At 40.4% G+C, this 25,906-nt stretch overlaps 1 protein-coding gene and 1 long non-coding RNA gene across 3 annotated transcripts in view; one reads left to right on the top strand and one right to left on the bottom strand.

Annotated features, from left to right (window-relative positions):
• LOC121902527 overlaps nucleotides 1-25,906 on the top strand; it is a 224,562-nt gene that overhangs the window by 184,891 nt on the left and 13,765 nt on the right. The gene's annotated exons all lie outside the window — the stretch shown is intronic.
• Nucleotides 5,266-25,906, bottom strand: part of mafa (v-maf avian musculoaponeurotic fibrosarcoma oncogene homolog a (paralog a)) — a 77,264-nt gene continuing 56,623 nt past the window's right edge. For both annotated transcript variants that reach the window (XR_006097575.1, XM_042419844.1), the window contains one exon: nucleotides 5,266-5,860. The gene's annotated coding sequence lies outside the window, so the exon portion shown is untranslated. The remainder of the gene's footprint in view (nucleotides 5,861-25,906) is intronic.

Raw genomic sequence — 25,906 nt, 5'->3', positions numbered from 1 at the left:
AGGGATGTATGCGTAACTTTCTGGACTCTACAAACTTTTCACTTCTCTGAAACTGAAGGATTACACCCTGTTCACAGCAGGGAGAACAGCATGCATCCTAGCATCTCCCCTTACGCCACTTTAATCTTCATTTTACACCCTAAAGGCAGACCCTAATGTCCACCCCAAAACAGAACCAGGCTCAGATAGCGGAGTAAGGGTGAATCAAATCATCTCTATTAACTTTCTAAATGCCCCGTGTACATGAGTTTGAATCTTTGCATGATCACAATAAGCTTGGTGCAACTACCAGGAAGTCCATTCTGTGTTTTCCATATACATTAGCTCCATCAATTGTGTTTCAAAGCAGGCAAATTGGAATCTAGTTAAGCTGTTTTTCCTGCCGTTAATGTTCCCTCTCTTTTCTGGCTCAGGTGCAGGAGAGTAAATCAAGCTGTCAGAAACCAGACTGCACAGCTAAACGTTGCAGACTGAAATGCCACCTGTCCACAGCTTCTGGCGATTTATTATTCCCACATTTATTTATTTCTATAGTGGGGAACTTGGGTATTTGTAAAAGTCCCTACCACATATAACAAAATCAGTCTGTTGTGTGTGTGTTGATACAGTCGCACACAACAACCCTTGTATGAATGTTTGGGCTATTCCACTACAGCTAATGGTTGTTTAAAGGGTGTGTTTTCCTCCATTACCTAATCAGATGCTAAAGATTTGGTTTACAGCATTTATCAATGGTATTACTCCGGGGTCAGCCCGGAGCATTTATTCCAATTGAGGCATTTTGGTTAATCCGATTCTCTCTATTCCCCCCCAAATCTCCTTGGGAGCTCATCTAATCTCAGCGAGGGTCTTGATGGCTAACTGCTCACCCAGAGCACAAGCTTATGTGCCGACCCAGAGTGAGGTGGGAGGAAGGGCTTTTAAAGGCTCTATTATTCATCCCTGTCATTAGCTATGAGACATAAGGAGGTCTGCTCTGTCTTTGCTGCTGTCTGGTCATTAGAACAACCCTCATTCACTGTATCTCTGTATCCATCTCTGTGTCACTTTATAAGCTACATTTCCAGTAGTTTCAGTCAAAGTACCCAAATTAGTAAGCGGTTCGGTGAGTAAACGCGGGGATGTACACACGATATGTTGAGCTCATACGTCTGAATAATTTTTGAAGAGTCTCGAGTCAGCCCGGAGGTCAGGATTAGAGCGGAGCAGTTGACATGAGTTGCCTCACTGTAATCCTTTCACCTTTGACCCCACTCCCACTACCCCAACCATGTCTGGCTTGAGGTCGCTGTTAATCATGACACCCCACCAGACACAGACACAGCGTGTGTGTGAGAGAGAGGCAGAGAAAAAGAGCATGGATGTGTGTGCCCCTGCATGTTTTTTTTTTTATGTTACTGTTCTAGCTTTATGTCACGCCGAAAAGACATGTTAAATACTTCATAATTCTAGTATTGACTCATATTGAAGCTTGTATTATATTGAATGGGTTGTCCATACAAAAGCCTTAATCCACCTCCATGAGGCAAAGGGTTTTGACTGTTACTGTCATCACCAGACTGGCCACCTTTGTACCTATTGTCTGTCTTACAGCTTGTTTCTCTCCTCAGTGTTCTGCCTCTGTGTTTACTTTGTCACTTGGCTCCAAGATGTATCTGCTTCAGTGGTCCACAGACATATGCAGCACACACACACGCAAGCCAGCCACTGATGACACTAATGGGGTGTTTAGTCAGCAGGACATGGACTTATTAACCAGTTGAAAGAATGGGCTAGATGGTAATCAAGTAAAGCAGAGATAAGTTAATAAGCTGTATGTGCAATGGAGGAAGCTACACAGGATTTATCCTGACTGACATGACACTTGTATGCTGCTTGTTGAGACACAAAAGCACGGTAGCTTCAGCACGGTCAAGTGTATATTAAATGTATGGGGTGTGTCGATTCCTCTTTATCAGCTTTATAGCTATTCTATATAACATATTGTGCATAGAAATACAAACATATATGAATATCTCTAACTATAAGTGCTGTCTTCCTGTCTCTCTCTAGCTATTTCCTGTTCTTGTTTGTGTATCTGGTGACTGGTGAAGCACCTCTGATCTGCACACAGAATCACTCAGACCCTTCTTCACTTGAACCAAAAAACAAGATTGTGGGGCCGCTCTATCCCGCTCTCACACTGACCACAGAGATGGATGGACCACTTTGCTGAAACAGATTATATCTATCCAGAACAAGGGGGAAATGGGAGGGGGAACAGAGGGAATGAAGATAGAAAATGACATGAGTTAGAAGGAGAGAGATGGTAAAGAAAGGGAGGAACCAAGTTTCTCAGAAAGAGGTGGGTGAATGGGGGAAGGCGCGAGAAGAGAAGGAGGATGGCTGATTCAGTGGGGCCCATAGGAGGGAAGTAGAGAAGAGAAAGGCAGCGGACGGGGCCCAACAGGGGGTAAATCTGAATCAGTAGAGCTCTATATCCTTCATATCCCTGCCCCCCTCCTCCCACCCACATATCCATCATGTTAATATACCTACAGCGTGGCCCTCTGGGTAATATATCTTTGACCTGTGATTACGCTAACAGCTTATTGTTTGCACACTGAACAATCCCATTATGTCGACAATCTGTTTACATACAGCCTTGCTGTTTAGATTAGCATGGTGTGTGTGTGTGTGTGTGTGTGTGTGTGTGTGTGAAAAAATGGCAAGGATGTGCCTTTATGCATTTGTGTGCACACATTCTGTATATGAAGGTGTATGTCTATGCGTGTTTACGTACATGTCCTGATCTGGTCAGGGTCATTGCCAGATAAAAAGCACACATGCTGCCTGACTATCAGGGTAGACCAGCACAGTACTTGCATTCAAAAGCACAGAAAAACAAATCAGCCTGTCACGCATCGCCTGCAGCTGCGCAGAAATGGGGCTTTGTTTCACTTCTAAGAAAGTGTAAAGCCTCAAGGCTCAGAGAAGATCAGCACTTGCTCAATGTGTTGTTCCTTATGACATACAACGCATCATCTTTGAGTGACATCTTCATCCTTCCTGTATTTTAAATCTTCTTTAAATAATCACTGCTACAGTAAGTCATAAATCCTAATTTCACGTTTATTTACATGTTGACTGTAAATACCCTCATGTGTTCTCCGGCTGTATTTAAATCAGGAAGATTTCTTTATGTAAATTGGCTGCACAAGGGGTCATACAAAGTTGCTTACCACTTGAGTTATGCTAAAGTGACTAGTTCTCATGTTAAATTTTGATTTTTATTACTTTTAGTCAAAAAGTAAACGCACCTGTTAAACAGAATTTAAAAGTCCTCCGGATTTAACATGATCTTTCACTCTGTGAAGTTGTTAGTGTAGCTGTGTCCATTGGGGTAGAAGGGTAACAGGTATTTAACCACCAGGCTGAACATCTGGTTGCGCTGAGGGCCATGCTCATTAACACAAAGTTAACCTCAGACAGGACATGAGGTCATGACAGCTCAGAGAGCTGCATAACGGTGTAGCAGTTTTTAGGTCAACGGGTTTATGAACTCTCCGAGGTGGCTGCCAGTCAGAAAATAATATTCTATAGGAGTATATTTGAACAGAAACTAAATTTTGGTCAAAATCTGCTCTTTTTCTCTGTCTCTGCTCCCCTCTGCTCTGCTCTTGGACTTCTCTGGCAGTGCATAGACTCATTGAGATGTGCAAATCCTTTTGACATAGGATGAATAGACAGTTGCTGGCAGGATGCCCTGTGCCACTTTGTGTGCTGCCACTTAATTGGAACGCCCCAGTTTGCCTTCCCTCTTCTCTTCTCCTACCCATGCTCGCTGCGGCCAGGTTCTGTCTGACATCAAAGGCGAGGTTATGCGTCCATTGAAAGAGTGTAAGACCTATCAGTGCTGCTGTTTGGCTTAAGAGAACCTTTCACAATAGGAACAGGTGAGGTAAAAATGTTTCAGTCATGTAACTGTACATTTTCTGAAATCAAAGTAAGGAGATGTAAAGCTGACAAAGCTCTTGCAATCCAGTGACTAGGCCTACCTGCACACCACCCTCTTCTATGAATGATGGTCACATTCCATCTACAAGTCAACATGCAAAGAACAGCATCTGCGACTATACATAGTGAATATACTGTACATATATACAGCAACATATTTGAGTGGAGCTGTGTATGATTGTGCATCTGTATTCATGCGCTAGTATGTGTGACTTGTGTTCGTGTCAAAGTGAACAAGTGTTTGTTTTGTTTTCCACATTGCCGTGCGCGTCCATCAGTAGCATTCAGCGCTGAGCGACACTCTCCTCATGAGGCTCTAGGGACATGCAGTGGAGCAGCGGACTGTGGGGACAGAAGAGGGGTCACTGAAAAGTCATGGATTCCTCGATGCACAGCACACACTGAGAGAGGTAGAGGATGCACGATGGTGGAGGTGAGGTGTTCAACAAGCGAGTGTTTTCCCGGTTGTCCATGCAAAGGTTTTCTGTCTTCACGGTGGAAGATAACCTTTGAGGTTGTCTATTCATTGGCCTGGCATATTATGGTTCAGTCCATTTGGTTATCTTCATAGTCCATAGAAGACTGAGGTCAGAGTCCTCATCTACATAGCAATCAATGAGGGGTTCTTTTCCCCATGTGGTGGCTCGGGATCGGAGCATCGTTTCAAACCGTGCAAAGAAAACAGTTGACCTCTCAGGCTGACTGCTGTTATAGCGGTTACAACCCTCACATGGGGAGGGAGAGGGCAATTATTGCAATGCGAAATACTAAATAGTTAAAATAGGTGAGGAAAACTGTAAATGATAATATTATAAAATGAAATATAACATTTGAAAATGATATTTAGAAAGATTTTTTTTAAAGTGACGTTTTGGTTAAATTGGCTGCTTTCCCTTTTCAGTTGGACCATTTGTCTCGAAATAAAAGTGTTTGATACCAAAAAAAAAAAATGCTGCCTTATAATTTCTCTAAGGTAGTCAAATAATAGCTTTACCTATAGCTCATGTCTTTATGCAATCTATTCAAATACACAGGAAAAATGTCCAGATACCAGGGACTATGTCTTTAACTATCCGAAAACAAGTGAAAGTATTTTAAACTTTTAAAAAGGATGCCTGCAATATCCACATATTGAGACTTTTGATCTACTGTACTAGGGGAGCGGTAATGATACACTATACTCTGTTCCATGCTGTTGTCTTCATTCATCTCTTTACGTGTACTAGAGTGGATATTAGAGAGGAAGACTAGGTTGTTATGTAAAGAGAATAAGAATAATAGGAAGTACAATTTTTACAGTCCAAAAACTCCAAAGAGTACGTTGTAGAGAAATGATGCTGGAAATGATAATTACATGGTGTCTGAGAAGGTAAGAAGAATACTGGCTTTATATGGAAAATAGTGAACCATGAATACTCTATCCACAGTCATGAAGGTTTATGAGATGGTGAGAGCGACTTGGTATGTGTCTTATATTAGGAATAAGAATAGGGTTTTATTATGATCTATTTACAGAAGCATGCATCAACGATCGTCCCACCGAAGAGAAATTAGTCCTTCCAGTGTATTCATCTGGTGTTGTGTACTTCTGGCGTTGTCAACCATCTCATGATTATGAGTCTTTCCGTTGTTTTTTTCTCTTTTTTTTCATGTTTCATAGAAAAAAGCTGGAGGTAAAATATTAGGGAGGGAAACGGGAGTAGTAAGAGGCTTTAAAGAATTTCACTGTGGGGATTTTGAGGGATTTCAGCGGGCCTTGTCTTTTGTTCTTCAGTGAAGTCATTTTTGAATGTTGTGCTTTGTAGGTGTCTTCGTGCGATTGGTCAGCCGCTCTGATGTCATCACTGCTCAGTCGTTAGGTTATCTGTTAACAGGAAGAGGAAGAGGGAGGGAATTGAAGAGGGATTGGACAAGGAAAGAAAAAGAAAAGCAAAATCAATCAATTTTGACTCAGACAACCAAACTCTTACACACTTTACTGTTGTACTTACACACACACACACACACACACACACACACACACACACACACACACACACACACACACATAACATGCACCATGAGACAGTGAGTGAAGTCCGCATTATGAGCTACACAGGACCCTTGGTTTATGGGTGACACACAGTGAGTCACAGTCACAGTATTTGGGGGGGTGGGGTGGGGTGGGGAGGGGAGGGCCGGGCCCTGCTGTCACTGGTGCCAGTGTAAAACAAAGGCAGAGTGACCACCCTGTGAGTGTACATGGCGAGCCCACTGCGCTGAGATTCAGAGTGACAGTGGCGTCAGCGTGGGGGGTGACTCTTTAATCAGCTTCAATTAAGGCCAAAGAGAGACGAGCAAATTCACAAACAGTGGTGAGTCTCCACCATGTCTACACGCCTTTACATTAGTCAATCTGGTCTTGTTCAGTTAAAACACAAAAATACTGTTCTTTATTCAGTTTTTTTTTTTTTGTGCCAAAGTTTGGTTAGACCCCTTAGCAGCATGGGCACTCAGTGCAGATGATTCATGTAGCCAGAAGGAGTGCTTTGTGGGTGGGCCATTAGACACACAGACTACAGTGGAATCCAGCTACTATCTACTGGAGATCCAATTACATGACCCCACTGTAAAGGTGCCTAGCTTGCACGCATTATAAAGCACCATAAACAAAGCAAGTATTGACATTGTATTGCGTACCAGTACAGCTCCACTCATGCCTTTAAAATCTAAAGTTCTTAATCTTAGTTGAATACATTTAGTTTTGTCCAAAGAAGGTGTTATTTATTAGCCATAGATGTTTGATTCATACATGGATAGAGCCAGAGACAACTTGTGCATTTTTTAGGACACTGTAAAAGAAACAGACAGGATTATATATTTTTTCCTATTATTATCACACGGTTATTTCCAATATCACTGTTATTTGTGGTATTCACACACACACACACACACACACACACACACACACAGTATAAACAGATACACAATCCAGCTGTGTCAGTAGCCCCTCACCATGTGACATTACAACACAAATCACTGTGAGCTGTATGTCTCTGTTTTGTCCACCTTTTGCGCAGCAGTGAGCCATGTTCTATGAGCTAATATCCTCACAACTGAGATCACAGCCGTTGCCCCGGGCCATGCTACATCCACTCTCTGAGAACAGCAACAGTCAAGACTCCAGCCCTTCAAGACCGAATGTGGTCCCAGGGTGTGTGATAACAGAGTATGTGATGGGAATGCAGAGCCATTTGGACCTCCAAAGCCAGGTGTTAGCACTTCAGCTCACTGCCTCATCAATAATTGACAGAGGCAAACCAATCAGAACAATTTGCTCCCCACAGCGAAGTGCTAGAGCAGCCTAACACCGGTGAATCATTAATGAGGCAATTAGCTGAAATGGTTAGACGGTTAGCCCTCACTGGCAGCGCTCCTGTGACGCTACTGCGACGGGTCTCCTTATGGAGCCTCCTTAGGAGCTGCACATGATGGAGTGATGTACAGGCCAACACAAGCTGAGGGAAGACAACACCGCTCAAAGACAGAGCTGAGCGTCCTTAAGATTGGAGTGTAACTTGTGTCGGTGATGCCAGCTCTCCATCTGTTGACCACGGCTCAGAGGGCCAATAATGGGAACAAACCCAATTGGCCATTACCATGGGAGATTGACCTTTATTGGTTGTTGTTACCATTGCACAGACCAACAGAAGCCGTCTCCCGGGTGATTCAAGTGTGGGAGAGCCTTTATGGACATGGATAAAATCGACCTCAGTGACATCACTCAAACATGGGGGAAGCAACAACAACAATAACAGCAAAGATGGAGTTTGCCTTTGAAGAGCAGAGATCCTGGATTGTTGTTTGAGAGGAAAATCAAAGCCCCAAGGGAGCTGCTCACAAAGCCTCATCGATTGGCCATATTGGAACCATTTCATAGTTTATCGATGCTCCTCTGCCTGCTCTCTCAGCCCTGGGTCCAGTACAGGCTCAATTAAACCAGCAACCTTGATCTCAGGAACAAACCATGCAAATGCTACATACTGCATGGATTACTCCCAAACACACACTCCTGCACACTCTTATCTAAAGTAAATATTCTGCACACCGTTCATTTTGTTTAGGACAGATGAGATTAAAAACATTTTGTTTACTGTTGCTAATTTACAGCTTTTTTGCCTGGAAAAGAAAAAAAGACAGTATTTCCCTTTAATTTTTTTACACTAGCAATCATCCTAATGCATTCTTGGTTTCAATATATCTTTGTGATGGAAGGATTTGGAATGAGAGTGAGAAGGCAAGAGAAAGGGAGGGAGCAAGACAGCAAGAAAGAGCAGAGGGGGAGGAATGCATAAACTAACTCTAAGGGTCCATTGCTGTTGTAGAACTTTACAGTGGGGCTGCAGGTTTTCCTTTTTATCAAAGACTGTAAAATAGGACTTCATTTAAGATGTAAACTTGTGTTTACTTTACTATTTTGCATCAACTGGAAATGAAAGACATGCCAAATGACTGTTGACTGCAATTTTGCTACCAATACAATATTTGAGAAGTACACATTTGACACCATTGAAACTTGAGTTTACATTTTTAAAGCGTGAATGTACTACTGAAACATGGTTTGAAGTAATGCAGATTGTAGAATGCAATCAGGACATAGCATGATGATCACAACTTCAACCAGAATGAATTACCAGTGAAAAAACTCAGGCTTCCATGGCTTCCATAGTCTGCCATGAAGAACTCTAGAGTGCAAGGTTATTTCTGGTCCCATTTGTTGCACAACAACAACAACAACAACAAAAAAACTCACCCGTTATAGCTAATAACCAGATTCAACAATAAATGTATGATTCTTCATTAATACACTGCTGTCGAGTTAGTTACTTATGATGACATATCGTCAGTATATTGCCAAAGGGAGATAAAGCGATCTGCACAAAGAAGAAAATAGTTTCAGTGATCTGCTTCATTATTTTCTCCCATTTTAACACTTGTGGTTTCGATTTCCCACAAAGTCTGAAAAATCCCCTGCGGTGGATTGTAAAATTACGCCTTACAAAGCAATCAGGTTGGGCAATAATTACAGTGAAGTACAGTGATAAGCAGATCACAAGAGCCATAGACTGTAAATAATGATTATCTCAATCAGTTTAAATTAAATTAATCATAAATTTAGACATGTTTTATCCCACAACACACTTAGTCAATTCCAGGCCCATGTATTCACCTCAACCTGAGAATGCAGCTCATCAAAGGCAGTCAGAACATTTATACACAACCTGTGGAACCTAAACCTCTGGAGAATAATGTAGGCTGTAGTGAGACCTTCATTCGTAAATCAAATGTTACAACAAATAGTGTTTGTAAATTTGGAAAATCCATTCAACCACTCTAACATTTGGCTGAAGCGTGGTTACTGTACGCAATCTAACAAATTATAATACAAAATATTAAAACATAATTTCAATTAAAACTGGCCTAAACCTGCAGTCATTCCAAGAGTCAGACAAGACTTGTTTTAGTTAAAGCTTCTCTAAGTTAACCACTATTTTCTCAGAGACTGGCATAAATACTCTACTGTATAATTAAATAGCTTGTCAAAGAAATTTGTTACTGCTGTTTTCAGACATTTAAAATGTATTTAAAAGATACAAACAGACAGCACTGAACTGTCTGTGTCTGTGTACCCTTTTATTATTGATGAAAATGATAACGGTTTCATTTTGTGTATGTCCTAGTAATTATTGCTTTTGAAAAAAAACAACAAAAAAACAATGCAAGTAATTGATTAGTAGCATAGGTCAAACTGTGTTGCTGATATTGACACTTGTGCAGATATTGTAGACAGCTAGTCTCTGTTTAATGATTGCTACTCACTTTTATAGGCCTCTCAGGATGCCATCCTCAATAAATATTTGCAAACAGGAAATTTGCAGCATGACTTGAGAGAGTCATAACACTTGCACCTATGTGTTTTGAGATTAACATGTAATTAAAATAGTAAATCAATATTTATTAAGCAGTTGTACAAAACAAACGAGGAGTTTAGTCAGCTCATGTAATGAGTCACTGGATGTAGGAGCCTCCTACAATACAAAGATTTTTACTCAGATATAACCTACAGGCAACTCTAAAATTACTTTAAACTATTAATCAGACATACTGTAAATCACAAGGCAAACATACACACATACACACACACACACGCATACGCACACACACACACACACACACACACACACATACGCACACATACGCACATGCAGGTATAGAGACTTCACCTCACCCCAAGACCCCCTTCCTTTCCAAACCACACTTTTTGAATGAGTAGTCTACACTTTTTCATTTACCCACCACAGCTTTCCCACAGTTATGTCTTTAAGACTTTAAACTGTAGCTACGACTGCAGAGAGAAAACACCTGAAATCCCCCCCCCCCCCCCCCACACACACACACACACACTACACATAGCACAACACTGTCCATACTTTCCAGCGTTTACTTGAGTTACAAAGACGAGATGATGTTAAAAGCTTAATGGACTGCTCCATTTATTGTTTAAAAATTGCTCGACATATAAATGGCTGAAGAAAACATTGGTTGGCCTCAATTATGCATTGAAAATAAAGTTATGAGCTAGTGGCTGAATTATTGATGCTGGCACCGGGAACAAGAGCACGTTGGCAATGTGTCACTGCTTTTTTTGCTGATGCTTCATCTTGTATTGATAATTTTTCATCTAAAAAGCCCATGAAGTCTTGATCTGTGAAAGATGGAAAAACACACCGTGAATATTGGAAACCTAATGCAATATTACTGGAAGAGGAAATCAGATAACATAATGTCAAATAACATAATGGAAAAATAAAAATAATGAATAGAAATACGTTGTTTGGAGAGAAAACTTAAATACTGCCTGTTGTTTGATCAATTGAAGCTACTTGAAATATTACAGTTTCTCTTTTTACATAGAGAGGTGTACATATAGAGGTGGTGTTACTTTGATGCTGATATGCTTTATGTCCTTCTACTATATATCTATTTGTGTATATGAATTAGGGCATAAAAGCAGTAAGAGGTTCTCAGTGTTGGGACTGTCCCGTATGGCTGACACACTTCCTGAGATGCAAATGCTTGTGGTTCATCTGCCGATAGCCTCTTTCTATTCTATTTGTCTTGCTGAGTCTGTCTCGGTCAACCATGTGCACACACACACACACACACACACGTAAAAACAATACACACACGTGCCTAATAGCTTCGCCATGTGCATGAGATGAAAGAAAAAGTACAAATGCTGTATGTTATGTTTTTGCAGAATTTAAGATAAATCATTTTTGAACATTTGCGCATACTGAATTTACCTCTTCTATTTCCATTTTAACGTGGCTCTGAACAACATGCAGCAGACATGAGAAAGTGTGAAAAAGAAAGAAGACCGAGACACATGAAGAAGTATGAATATGAGTATGAATATAAGTAATAATAATAATAATATAAGTATGAATATTTGTCTATATATTTATATTTATATCAAATATTTTGTCTGCCAAGTGGAAAAAAAATGCTACTCCAGCAATGTTAGTAAAGCAGAGCATTTTAAGTGTAGAAAAGTCCAGATGACCTTCCATGTATTTGACTGATCTTTTCACTGAACAAGATACTGTTGGTGTTTAAATTTTCTGTTTTATGCAAAATAGTCAGGGATACTTGACAGAGTATTGTACATTTTTCTTTTCCCATTTCAGATTGCCATTTTTAATAGACATTTACTGACATACATTTCAAACATTTGCTGTTTTGTTTTTGTTGACTAAATACAAAGATATATAAATAAATGCACATTGTGTATGTTGTGCTGTGAATTTCCTCAGTGAGAGACGTGAAAAGCATCTTCATTGTGGATATAGCACAGTTTTGCACTCCACGTGATCAAGTCAAGTGTGACTCCATGCAGCGCTGCAGGGAGTGGTGCACTGTGACTATTAGTCACCCGACTTTAAGTTCATCATCCCCATTTTAACCTAAGCATGTGAAGCATTGTAGCAGAAACTCTATTCAAATCATACTTTGTGCGCACGTGACCTAAAATGATCACTAATAGACAGAAGTAATGATTATTTATCATGATGGACTTTTCAGGTCCACCTACTGTGCGACTGCTGTGGAAAGTCCCTGTTAATATTAGTGGTGAGTCAAGCAGGACTCAGTTGTTATCTTTGTAGATATTTTGAGAGTTGTTCTGGAGAGCTCTCCTCCAGTTCACTGGGGTGAATTTACTGTTAAAGAGACCATAGTAGAGACACTGATTACCCAATCAGATCCTGTGTTTATAGACTAACCCACAATGAGAGCGGCACCGCACTCATTTAGTGTTTCACAATCTGCGGCCATTTAGCAGCGTCTGCACAGCCAAACACGCTGTGAGCGGAATGTCTTTCAGCAGTTGTTGTTGAGCTCAATTTAGGCTGCTTTCTGTTTTTTCTTCCCTTTTCTAGTAGTGATATATATATATATATATATATATATCACATCTATATATCTATGTGTGTGTGTGTGTGTGTGTGTGTGTGTGTGTGTGTGTGTGTGAGCTGCCATTTCATAACTCTGTTTTTTATGTGGTAACATAAAAGCAATTTTTATTTAAATTTCCCACATATACATAGTTTTTCAACTTATGGTAAAATACAGTATGACAGCTATAAGTTGCAATAAAAAATATTCAGTACAATAATGGAGATTAATATGCTGTTACAACAGTCAAGTTGTATCTAAAGATCAAAAAAATGTATTTCTTTGCAAATTAGAGTATGCCTTCAATTTTCATTGTTTTATTGGACATCATTCTAAATGCTGCCAAAATGTGGATTTATTTTTAATTGTTTTCTAGTTTAACTTGTTTGAGCAGATTATTTTGAAAGATTATAAATTTTAATAACATTATAGATCTACGCTGTCTTTTATCAATGCTATCTTTTTACATTTGAAATAGCTTTAATTGAGAGTTTATTATAGGAATACATCGATATTATACTCTTGAATAAAGAAAAAGTAAACAGAAGTTTCCAATTTCAAAGACACAGATTCAACTGTATAGACACCTACCGTAGGCAGCTGACATTTTCAGCAGGCATTTAAAAAAAAAAAGCTCAATGAATCATCTGTCATTTAGTCACAAAAGATTGTGAAAGATTGAGAATGACAGGGAGATCAAAGGTAAAATACAGAAATGAACTTGAGCTGAAAAGTAAGTGCCTTTTGATATTTCTCACGAAACATTATGACTTGGCCTCAGTCTGTGGCCGGGTCACAATCAGACATTCAGAATATCTCCCTGCATGATTCATTGAGCAGCGCTCACAGTTAATACGGGGAGGAGGATGCTGTAGTGGATGTTTGAGTCAAACAACCACAGGTCACATCTACGCTTCAGTTTTACATGCCCATACCTCTCCAGCCTACTCGTGTGCATTTGGATGTGCAGCACAGCCTTAAACAGCATGTTGATACATTTTCTGCTCTCAGTCAGTTTCGTGCCACCATGACTCACCTTTGGTCATGCTTTGGTCTTTCATCTCCGTAACGGTGACTGCTGAGATACTCTTACCTTTATTTCCGATAAATGACTGATTTTATGTTTAACTGGCAGTCAGAGGCCACTGTTAACCTTTCCACACCTCCACAACAGAGTGTGTTTTTCACCTCATTTGTGAGGTGTGAGATTTGTGCGGCTAGAGAGCCGCCCACTCTCTTCCCTTCTAGGGTCCCATAACGTGTAGCCTGTGAAGGAGCCACTGAGGAGATCAATACCCATCAGACTGCTAAAATAAATACATTTATCACACCCTGATACGTATGTGCTACACCACGCTACTACAGCATGTTACATCTGATTGGAGGCAGAGATATCACTCTCAAACTCACCTCTACTGTTTACATAAAAAGGTCACACAAAACTCGGATTGTCATTTTCTCTTTTTTTTGTGATCAATTATTTATTGGAATTTAAAGTAAAGACACAGGGACGTGGTTATAAACTCAATTTACAAAGATGTTCATATTGCATGACAAAAATCCCAAGAGATATAACAGAACAAACATCAAACATCAAAAACAAAGACTGAGTTGTCATTCTCCCCTGGGTCAGTACAAACAGAAAAAAAATAATAAGAAGAATACATAAACATCGTGGGGGCGGCAAGGGGAGTTTAAACAGAAACAGGAAAATGAACTACTAGCCATATCAAAACCCTATCTTGCTCCTCCCCCCCTAACTCCCAGAATCCTTCTGTCCATACCCCCTCCCCTTCTTACCTACGCCCCAGCCCCCAACAGTTTATAATAAGGACTTAAGAGTATTGACAACATGATTCCAGCATGTAACATTGTCAGAATTAGCATGGTGCATATCAGCTGCCCAGCGTTCCATGTTTGCTATATCAGTGAAGTTTAATGACCACTTCTGTACAGACAGAGAGTGGGGAGGCTTCCATCTGCAGGCTATGAGTCTTTTTGCAGCAGGCTGGCCAACCAGAGGCGTATCCGTCTGATAGAAAGATCTAGGTTAGAGCTGTCATTAATGCCAAGCATACACTACATGACTTCCTGTCTTGTAATTGGCAATCTTGAAGTCGTTGTGGTTTGCACATTACATGATTGATCAGTGACAGGGGGTCACACATTACAAGATCCTTCACCAGGAGGAAACCCCGATGAGTCTGTCTGGACTCCAAAGTACGTTATGTCATGAAAACATACGCGAGAAGTGACACAGAAAATGTTTCCAGATATTTAGCCTGCTTGATCTTTTGGGTGTCTGTGATGCATCGGTGAGTCTCTCAGATTGTGTCTTTGAACAAGAAGAAGAAAAGTTCCCAAGGTGTTATGAGTGCATAAACAGCAGTCAGGGGATGGTAAGGCTTTCATTTTATGTAATGTGCGAGGAGTATAGTATGTTCAATGAATTAAATTAAAGTTAAAATTAACTGGATGGTTAGGGTTTCTGGAGGATAGCATCTTGATAGTATTGTGCCAAATAAATTGCCAATTTAGATTGCTACCATTAGATGACAGGTCCCCTTCCACACACTGACAATGGAAAGAGGTTTAGAAGAAGCCTTTGCCAAGATAGCACAAGTGGTAGAGGCTAGACCACTGGGTTTGGTCAATGCCATGTGAAATGGATGAGTACCCAATGGGCATTGCTGTACATAGTTGTAAAAAAACAAACAACATCCAGGTAAATTAAAGTGTTTTGAATGTCTTGGATGGAGCAGAGACCCACTGCCCCAAAAATATCATAAAGAGTGTGTTTATTATTACTCCACTGGGGGAATGATATCTGATGTCCTCCCAGCTGGAGTAGTTATGGAATATGGGAGAATACCCATACCACTTGGCTGCCAAAGTTGCCAAACAGAAATCAGTTCAGTAATGATAAAGCCAAATTTAATGTTAAAGAGAAATGTTGGTATGGCTCTATGGGGTGCCAGAATACAGAGGCAGTGGGATCCAACCATTTGGAAAGAGGACACAGTGTGAATGACCAGTAGTACCATTGAGTCCCAGTCCACCATCACATTTTAGTCTCTGAACGTTTTAGTATGTGTTTCTTTTTCCCCCGTATAAAATTGGAGATTGCAGAATGTAATTTCTTGCAATAACCATTGGGTGGTGCGAGAGGGAGCATAAAGCTGAAAAAGTTGATTTGTGTGAAAACATTAATTTTAATAGCTGAAATACAAGAATGGAATGAGAGGGAAGAGGTGCTCCACCTTAGTAGATCAGTCTTTTCCTTCAAAAGCACTTTCTTGTAATTCATTGACACAATGCTTGTAAATGAGGGGTGGATAGAGACCCACAAATATTTAAGGTTCTGAACCACTGGGATGTTTAATGGGATAGATGAATGTCTGGTAGAGTCATTCAGGGGCAATAGTGCAGATTTTCCCCAGTTAATTCTGTATCTAGAGATCTGGCTGAAATAATCAAAGATATGTAGGAGGTTGGGAAGAGAGTGAAGGATTTCCTGAATAAAGAGCAGTATATTATCTGCATAGAGAGATATGTGGTGTTTGGTGTTGTGAACAATAATAGGGTCATGATTAGTCGATTGCCAGACAGCCTGGGCCACAGGCTCAAAGGATAGAACAAATAACAGAGGCGAGTGGGCAGACTTGGCGAGAGCTATATATGAGTGTTGGGCCTCATATGCTGACACCAAGTTGAACAAAAGGAGTCCAAAACAGACTTCAACTCCCATCATGCTTTGCTCAACTCACACCCAGGTGTGAAATCCGGCAGAGTCAAACTCTCGGCTCTTATTAGACAAGACCTGCCGGAAACCACAGGAATTCCATGATGTCACCAAGAGTATAAACACCTGAGAAGCTTTCTCAACTTTGCTTCCAGCTGTTCGCATGGCTAATTTAAGGATGTACCCCCGTACGTACGGTAACTCTAACTAATCCTCACAATCTCAACCTTGCAGGAATAGCAGAGATTTCCTCTGTGTTCAACCGAGCATGTTACTGGATCCAAAGAGATAGATTACTAAAGAATGTGTTATTTTATGCTTTCTTGCTGTTGTTGTGAAGTTAACGGACCGTGAGTCTGGTTGTTGCTGCTGACAATAATGTGGACTTATTGTTGTTTGCTGCTAGTTTTGGTTGTTTTTATCATGCTAAGCTGATTTGTGTTTGTCCAAGTGCTTGGGCTGCTTTGTGTTAGCTTGCCACTGTGTTTGAGACCGTGGGTTCATTTTATTTGTGAATAAGGATGTTCGCACACCACATCTCTGTGAAAATAAAAGCAAGTACTATTTCTCCTCACGATTGCTGACATCTTTGCGTTCACTGGTGCTTTCACCCTTTCCTCTGGTAACCTCACTTGTAGGAACACGCACACACACTCTGACACTCACCCACATGCTGTTCTTTAGTCAGGCACGTGTTACTAAGCAACACAAACTCTCAGCTTTGTTTGACACCATTTTGGTGATCAGAGGCACATGGCTGACCGGAACTCTCGCATGGAATAACCTCCACTTGGTTCATGCCCGCCATCTTGTCTGGAACCCTCCTGTGACCACACATGCACACACACACTCTCTCTCACACACACAGATACACACACACTTCTGCTAGTGCTGTATGTTGTTTTGCTGTTTATAACCACTATTGTTTATGATTGCTTGTTTTAACGTAGTCGTATGATAGATGTTTATTAATTGAAGCGTTATTGATTTACAATTGATATTGCTAAAGTTAATAAAAGTTTGTTGTGCATTTAAAGCAAAGTTTCCTGAGATTGTTGGTACGCATACTGTGACAACAGCTTGGTGACAAGGTCAGTGCTCAATTTCAAACCTTCACTGTTCATCCTATAATGTTAATATCTCTCAGATGTTGACATTCCTAGATGAACGTCCCTTCTTGGGACGATATCCACTATTTGGTTATTGGTGACCTCAGGGTGGTGCCCCATTATTATTAATTCACATTAATAAATATATTGAATTTTAATAATTAATAATTATCTTTGATCATATTAACTATTGCTAATTACCAAACCTGCTCCTAACTGAGTCGCAACATGAGACTGGGAATGTTTTGGAGCAAGTGTTACCCGTCAATAGCATAGCTGTTATGTTGGTATACAGTAAATGAACCATTACTAAAAAAAAAGATTTCCAAAATGCATGCAGCGTAATACAGTCCATGAGAAATGCCACTCGAGGTAGTCAAATGCCTCCTCCGCATCTAGAGTCAGAATAGCATTTGATGTGTCAGCAGTATCTGAAGTTTCCATAACACGGAGAAGGCAACGTGTATTGTCTGAGGCAAGATGGTTTTTGATGAAACCCATTTGGTCCTCATGTACCAGAGAGGTCATAAATGTTGTATTGCCATTTTTCTACAGTAGCCCAGAATGGACAAACCAAACACTGGCTCTAGAGAGGGCCTTTCATGTTTTTGCACGAGTTTCGCAGCCACCATAGTTGAGGGTGAGAGGAGGGGTATTCATTTGGTTGCAATCTGCAACCTCACCGCTAGATGCCACTAAATCCTACACAGTGGTCCTTTAAAAACTAGACCAGAGGTAGGATTCAAAGCCATGCAACTCTGTTTCTGCAATTTTCTTTTCCAATTCATGGATATGTTTCAGTTTGGATTTATGTAGATTGGAAGAAAATCCAATTGTTTTGTCCCTGATGAACCCCTTCACCGTATCCCAAAGAACACAAGGATCGTGCACAGATGGTTTATTGATGGCTATAAATTCATCCAGTTGTTCCCTCATCTCCCTTAAAAATGACTCATTCTGCAGCAGGGTGGAGTTAAAACGCCAACCAGCCCCCCGTTTGGGACCCAAGGAGATTGCAACTGTGCCCATGATTGTCCTGTGGTCAGAAAGACCTATTGGGAGTATATCAAAATTAGACATTTTATCAAATAAATGTTTGGATATGAAAATATAATCTTTACGTGAGAATGATCTATGCTGTACTGAATAACAGGTGAATTCCCTTGACGATGTATTCGGACAGATTGTCATTTTCTGTGGTTTTGAGCAAGAAGATGGCAGGCTTTATGGCTCTCTCTGGCTCTGAAAGAACAATACTTCTGACTGTGTTCTCCGATTTTGTTCCTGTTGAGTAAGCTCTCCGGGTTTTAAAATTTCATCTGAGGAAAATGTTCCTTCTGTCCTCCCTCTGCTGCAGATAAAGAACAGGCGTTTGAGTAATTATGGTGCATTATCGCCAAGGAACGTTTCATTGCTACATTTTAAGCTGTGTAGTGAGCGGTGACAAACGAACGACCATTTTAATTTCTATCAGGAGGAAAAACACATGGCTGGAGCCAATGAAGTCAGCTCTCTCGTTCTGCCACTGACTGAGACCATCTGGACCAAATAAAGTTTTTCCCTTTGAATCAACAGCTGTTGGAAATTACATGGGAACACTCCTTCTCTATATATCAGTTTCTTTCTTTTTGTTTTTTTTTTTTGCACTCCCTTTAAAATCAACCATGTTTGTTTTACGGTTTAAGTTTAGTGCCAGATTTGATCAGTGCTCACAGAACAAAAACAAAATAAAACAAGACTTCCTAAATGCACCTGTTTCCCCTCATTCTCCCCCTCCATGCATGTCTCACTTCTCCCTCTAACCCTGCCCTCTCTGCTGCGGTGATCGAAGGGTTGACCATGTCAGTCAATCTGTCAGTGGTGGACAGTTTTACAACACATGCACTACACTGATGGGTACCATCACTCAGTAACGATTGCCCTCCACGCTGAACTCAGAAGACGAGAGAGAGAGAGTGAAAGGATTGAAGAAACGGAAGTAAAGACAGTTGAGTAAAAATAACCGTTTGTGTCAGAAAGACATTCAGTGAGAGGAAAAGAGAGTCAATTTTTATCTCAGTTTCATCTATGAAACACTAGTCGTCTTTTTTTTTTTTTTTTTTTCAACATTGCCATGAGGTTTTGAACTCAGAGGTAAATTTTCCCCTCTGTGCTGCAGAGATTGAATCACCGTGGTTTTCTCTTTCCACTGGCCAGAGGAGCGTTTGTTCCACTCAGCTGGCAGATATGTTTTTTAACACTCAGTTTTGTCCTAGATTATTATTATATGGCCAAGTCATTACAATATATTTTTTTATTTTTGAAACCGTACACCACCTAATGTGTGTTAAAAGCTGTGTTTAAGAAGTTATCTACGTTGAAAAAGACCTTTTATTTTTTTTAAAATAATTTTTTAAAATATAAAATTCACTCTGTCAAAGATGAAGCACAGAAATAATAGACAACAAAAGCACACTGTGAACTGGGGGGCTTGACACATATGTTAAGAATGTTGTAAACACAAGTACAATAACAGGAACAGCACATACAGATGGCACATACAATCATTCTGTCCGCGTACACATTTCAATAGTTATTTTAAATGGCATTTTTTTCCACCTGCAAGTTGACAGCAGACAGTGACAGGAAACACGAGGAAAACGTTACTGGTTGGACCTGACAGCAAATGTCCTGGAGGGCTGGGTCAGCAGGAAGCCACAAGTATGCACATTTGAGTCTGGAGTTATACTTACATTTTAGCCAATTTAAGGATATAAATGACCTGACTAAGTATGGTTTTAGGAAAATGTAGTTACAAATGCCAAAACCTGAACATTTTTTTTATTCATTATTTAAAAACAATAAATGAATCTATGTTTAGGCTGCGCACCATAAAGAGCCAGACTTCTTTACCTGACAAATACAACCCTTTGCCAACTGATTTATGTAGCAAACAAGGAAAAATGCATGCCTAATATGCAATACAGTTCAAACGCATTTTATGAAATTTGATAGACTCTTGGGCAGTGAGTGGACTCCTACAAAAACTGTGTGTTTTAGCACAGGGATGCATTCCTTTTGGGGTGTACGTTTACAGTACTTACCAATCCAACAAGCTACACAAAAAGCTGCTGCACAGCTTGCTCTATTGAGGAAAATGAGGGAACTGAGAGGAACTATTTAAGAAGCAACAAACATGCACATCGGCCATCGACTAAAACATTTTTGAATTATGTAGAACATTTTGTTCTGTGAATTTTTTAATTAAATTAATTAAATCTAGAATCTCTGCTGCTTACTGACTAAATGGGATGAGATGTACTTTCAAAACGAGTTTGACATTTGACAGCAGTGTAGATTAATTAAAAGAAGCCAAGCTATAAATTGAAATACAGCATACGTAGTCTCTCCAGAGTCCCAGGGGAGGAAAGTCCTAAGCGTTCCCGAGAAACCAGGAGGCAAAAGCTGCCCAGAGGAGAAAGGCAAACGAGCCAATCTGTTGGTCTGTTTACAGGGAACGGCAACAGAAGCATCCTGCCACCCCACACTGTCATATGGGAGCCAGGCTCCCACAAACACATGCTTAATGACTCGATTTATTCACCCCGTCACTATCTCTTCATCTCTGCCTCTCTGTTTTCTCTAATGGTCTTGCCCATATGCACGTCCAGCTTTCTCTCCCATTCAAGTTATGGGCGCGTTCACCTGAACTGGATCTTATTTGAATCTGAAAAGTGTGCCCCACTGTCCCATCACAAACTTAGGGGGTAGGGGGTGTGTGGTAGTTCCCAGTGATGCGGTCACAAAGGGATCGGTTGTGTTTTGAACTGCAGTGTGACGCGTGTCAGTGACATCTGGGCCAACATTGCCAGAGCATCGATCAGACTGTAGCTCTGGAAGGTCTCTCAAAAGCTTTATTCTTAAATCTATGCTGACAGGCGATGACATGATGGAGACGGGGCTGCTGAATTGATTGTGTCCTCTCTCTCCTTCCTCTCTCCCGCTCACACTCCCACTTCCCTCAGTCTCTCTCTTCTCCCTCGCCTCTTTGTCCCATCACTCTCTGCCTTCTATGTCCCCCCCACCACCACCACCTCCACCACCCCACCGCCTCCTTTCTTTTCCTCCTCCCTCCTTCTCTACTCATCGCTTGGATGTGTCGAGCACAAGATGTCAGATTATTTCCCAGCAGACATTGCGCTGTGTGACAGAGGACTGGAGCTGTATATCACTGGATGACACTTCCCCTGCCCCCCCCCTCTTTACCCCCCTCCCCACTCTACACAGACAACATCAAATATCGCAGGGTCTTTTTGATCACTTAAAAGGCTTGTATTAGGAGAGGAGCCGGTGCTTAAACAAAAGCAAACAAAGTGTTTCATCTGTCATGTTTGTCAGTGGGCCATATGTGCAGCCTAACAGCTTTTCTGTCAGAGAGGTGGTAAACCACACGATATCACACGTTATGGGACTCCAAAAACAACTTAGCTCTGACACTCTGAGATGTCAAAAGAGGCAGCACGGCCATTCTTCAGTAATCCTTAATTCATATTTAATTTTTGTGTTAATTTCTTTGCTATTTATTTATATGTTGTATGAAGTGGACGAATCTTTAAAAATGTAGGTTTGAATGAAGGTTTATATAATATAAAATCCCTTTCAGATTTTTTTTTTTTTTTTAATGTTAACTAAAACTGGGCCCTGGTCCATACCTTGTAATTCTAATTGAATGCACTGAGGGCTTTGGCACGGGTGGGGTCGGCCCAGTATCCAGGCCAAGCGCTCAGCATATTGTTTCTATGGCACCTGTCCCCCCAGATTAATAACTCCAAGGTCTGCGCTGGCAAAGCATGCATGGATACCAGAAATTACAATACTAATTCAGCACTGGGGATTTATACACCAGCCTCTCACTGGATTTATGACGGAGTGAGCAAGAAAGCAGGAGAGAGAGAAAGAGAGAGAGAGAGAGAAAGGGAGAGAGGAAGAGAGACTAATAATGCTAGCAAAAGTGATTAGCTCAATGGGAGAAATTGTGCGTTTGTAGTCCTGCGATTATTATTGTGTTTCTCATCACATAATGAGTTTGAACAATGCAGTTAATGGTATTATTGGCGGGCCACCAGAAGTGGGGTGTATATAAGCTTGATAGCACTTTTTTCATCAATAAATCACTCCAGTGCACATGGCAATATTTAAATCTATGTTATTAAAATTGTTGGAACAACACTATCAGATTTATGTTGTGTTATTTTATTATGGATTGATTATCATCATCACAGGCATATCTGATTTGCGTGGGGGCAGCTGGAGCGTGGTTGGTTTAATCCATTTTGATTGCTCTGCAGAGGAATGCCACTGCTTTGCTTGAATGGACAGCTACTTGCTGTGTACCTCTGATGATTGGCTTAGAGAGAGAGAAAAAAAGATTGTTTTTCTTTCTTTTGTTTGTTTCCCCATATTTGTTACTACCACAAACAGATATGTTCGCCTGATGAAAAAATAAATAAATCTTTATTTCATCTTTCATAGTATTGTCCCAAAAGAAAAATTACAAAAGTGAAAACAGTACATCTGCTCTTATTACCGCCTCTTTTACTATGGGTCATTTATCTTGGTATGACTTGAGACTTAGGGAGTCTCAATAATAATTATTGGTTTGATGAGAGCATTACGGATCATTTAAAAAAATCCAAAAGCCTACAGTACTCAGTGGCAGAAGAGTTGCATAAAAACAAGTCATTTCAGTGGCATTAAAATGGAAAAGAGAAAATGGGAAGAAAAATGTGTTAAACCAGAGAAACAACAATGAAACAGAAGGAGTCTGACCAGTGTACAGACAGATGCTCTGCTCTCTGTTTACAAAGTAGCCTGTTGTGAATCTAATTATAATCCATTTGTTTACTCTGATCCTAGATGAATGCTTAAATATAGGTAGGCTGGACAGTGAGGGAAGAGATCAGTGTCAGCATGGAGAGGCAGGCGGGTGTGTACGCTCACGGATACAGCGGCAGAATTACTGACTCTAAAAACTGTGACAGCCCTGAAATTACAATTGAGCTTCACTCTTTCTTGCTCTCACACCTTCCTCCTTCTCCCTTCCCTGTTCTCCCTCCCTCTCCAATCCTCTCTTTCTCTCTCTCTCTCTCTCTCTCTCTGACGGCTCAATAACAGGTGCCACGCTAAGAGAGCTGTTACAGCCGTCCCTGAGTGGTTGTGTCAGCAGCAATGTTAGGGTTGAGCTTTCCAACCTGCTCACCATGCAGGAAAAAAGGGAAAGAAAGAAGGAGGAAAAAAAATATCTCTCTTGTCCCCAAATGATGCCCGCTGGGAGCCATCGTGCGCTAAATTTCGCCGGGTGGTTCTCCCCTGTTTTCTGTCTTGTGGCCCCCGGACTCCGATTTACAGACAGAGCCATATTGGGCTTTTCTGCATGGTGGGGCCCAAGCAGCTGTGTTCAGCAGAAAAAAAAAATGACAACAACAAAATAAAGAAATAAATAAACAAATCAACAAACACATAAGAAAAGCTTATTTCTTTGCAAATGCTCGAATAAGAACTTTTTGTGTGCCATCTGCAGAAAATGAACCGTATAGTCGGACCTTGATTGCAGTTAGACAGGTTTGGCCTGACTATTCAAAAAAAGCCGTAACTGTTGTGGAAAATCCAGTTAAGTGCTAGAAATCCTCCCACCTGCATCAAAACAAATTCATAAAAGTTTTTTGTGCACCCTCTCTGACTTGAAGAGCCAATTTACGGCGTGCAACTCGTCTGATAGTGATATCGCCTGCCTTTAACGCAAACATGGTGATCTGTCGTCATGATTGCTCATCTTTAACTCCTCTTTAAGCGCACTCCTTAAGATTTGAGAGGTTCTTGGGAAAATCTATGCAAATGAAGCTGCTTTGTGAAAAGACACATCACTGTGCATGAAGCCTGAAGCGGGCAATAATCACAGACGGATTGTGTGCAAACAAGAGATGCTAAGCACCTCAAACCTCTGCGAGCGACAGAAACACACAGAGAGAAACACACCACTGGGTGAAAGAGATAAGTCAAACAGTCAGGTGATTGCTCAGTTTCTTTTCTTTCTTCTTTTTCTCGCTGATGAGCAACAAAACAACATTTCACGTTATGTTAAACTTTAAAACTTTTTGGTTCTGTACAATTTAAGGAATGTGCAGAAGTTCAAGTACAAAATTTAGATACACTGCTACAAACATTATGATGGGGGACAGAAGACAAAGTCAAATGTCCAAGATCAGGCTTGTCTGTCACAAGCACATGGGGATATGCATTCAGCATCTCAGCATAATTCATAAACCTTTTTTTCCTTTTTTTTTTTTTTTTTGAGAGGAGGAGGGGTTGGAAATATGTTAGCATATAGGTAATCTAAATTTAGCTTCCATACCATCATGGGGCGTTTCATTTTACGCACACAAAAAAAATGATAAATTTCAAAGGTGACCTGATGGGTTTCATTACAGCTGATTGATCGGCTTATGTGAGGGTGTCACGAAATGGACAGAGCAGACATAGTACACCTTCAGGATCCTTCACAGGACATATAGGCCATCTAACCACAGCACCTATATAAGCCTGTGATGTACAGTGCTGTACATCTAAGAGGTGTGTCTGCAGGTTTTCTGATGCTTGCTGCTCTGAAATACTTGATATTGAATATAATGATCTGACATTTTACAGTTAGAATTCATTAAAAATGCTTTTTTTTGCCACCTGGAATTCAAACGATCGCTAAAAATTCATCTTCAAGAATGTAACCACTTTGTAAACTAATATACAATGACATATACTGAAATGTTTCACTTTCATGCCAACAATTATACATTAGGTTGTTAAAAGCAGACAGCTCATACAGGGTTTCATTGAAATTAATTTAACAAAACCATGAAGTACCAGATTTATAAATAATACTTTCCAAATAATAATCTGTATGAACTTTACAAATGCTGAGAGAAAATGATTTGTTGATAAAGTTATTATGAACGTAGAAATCATGATAACAGCATGTAGTTATTCATAATCAATAATAATATATAATAATGATTAATTATTGTGTATTATTATTGAGGTTTGAGGTTATTTTAATTTAGGACTAACTAACTGAATTTCCAGTTGATGCAATGAATGAGCTCATAGAAAAAGAAATCAACTTTTGAAAGTTGCAGTTATTTTTATGACTGTCTCTGCATTCTTCGCAGCTGTTTGGGAACAAAACAGAGATACGTGAATCTCTCCTATGAACTAGTAAACAACCCCTGCAATTCATCATATGAACAAGTAGGAAATGTCAAGGGCACAGGAGTCCTTTTTTTTTTTTTTTTGTCGAGGTCACACACAAACATAAACAGCAACACGCATGCAAAAACATACACACACACACACACATTTACATGCTGCATTGTGATCACGCTGCGCTACAAAGAAGTTGAGGCATTGACAAATCACTGAGACCTGAAAGTGGGGCCGAGGTGGGACTAATTGAAATGAACTTTAAAGAAGGGGGGGACATCTAATTAAACATGAACTTTCCATCCTGTGTATGTGTTGACATCATGGGGCC

This window comes from Thunnus maccoyii, chromosome 1, assembly GCF_910596095.1.
Source record: "Thunnus maccoyii chromosome 1, fThuMac1.1, whole genome shotgun sequence".
Taxonomy (NCBI): Eukaryota; Metazoa; Chordata; class Actinopteri; order Scombriformes; family Scombridae; genus Thunnus; species Thunnus maccoyii.
This window is presented reverse-complemented; position numbering and strand designations above follow the sequence as displayed.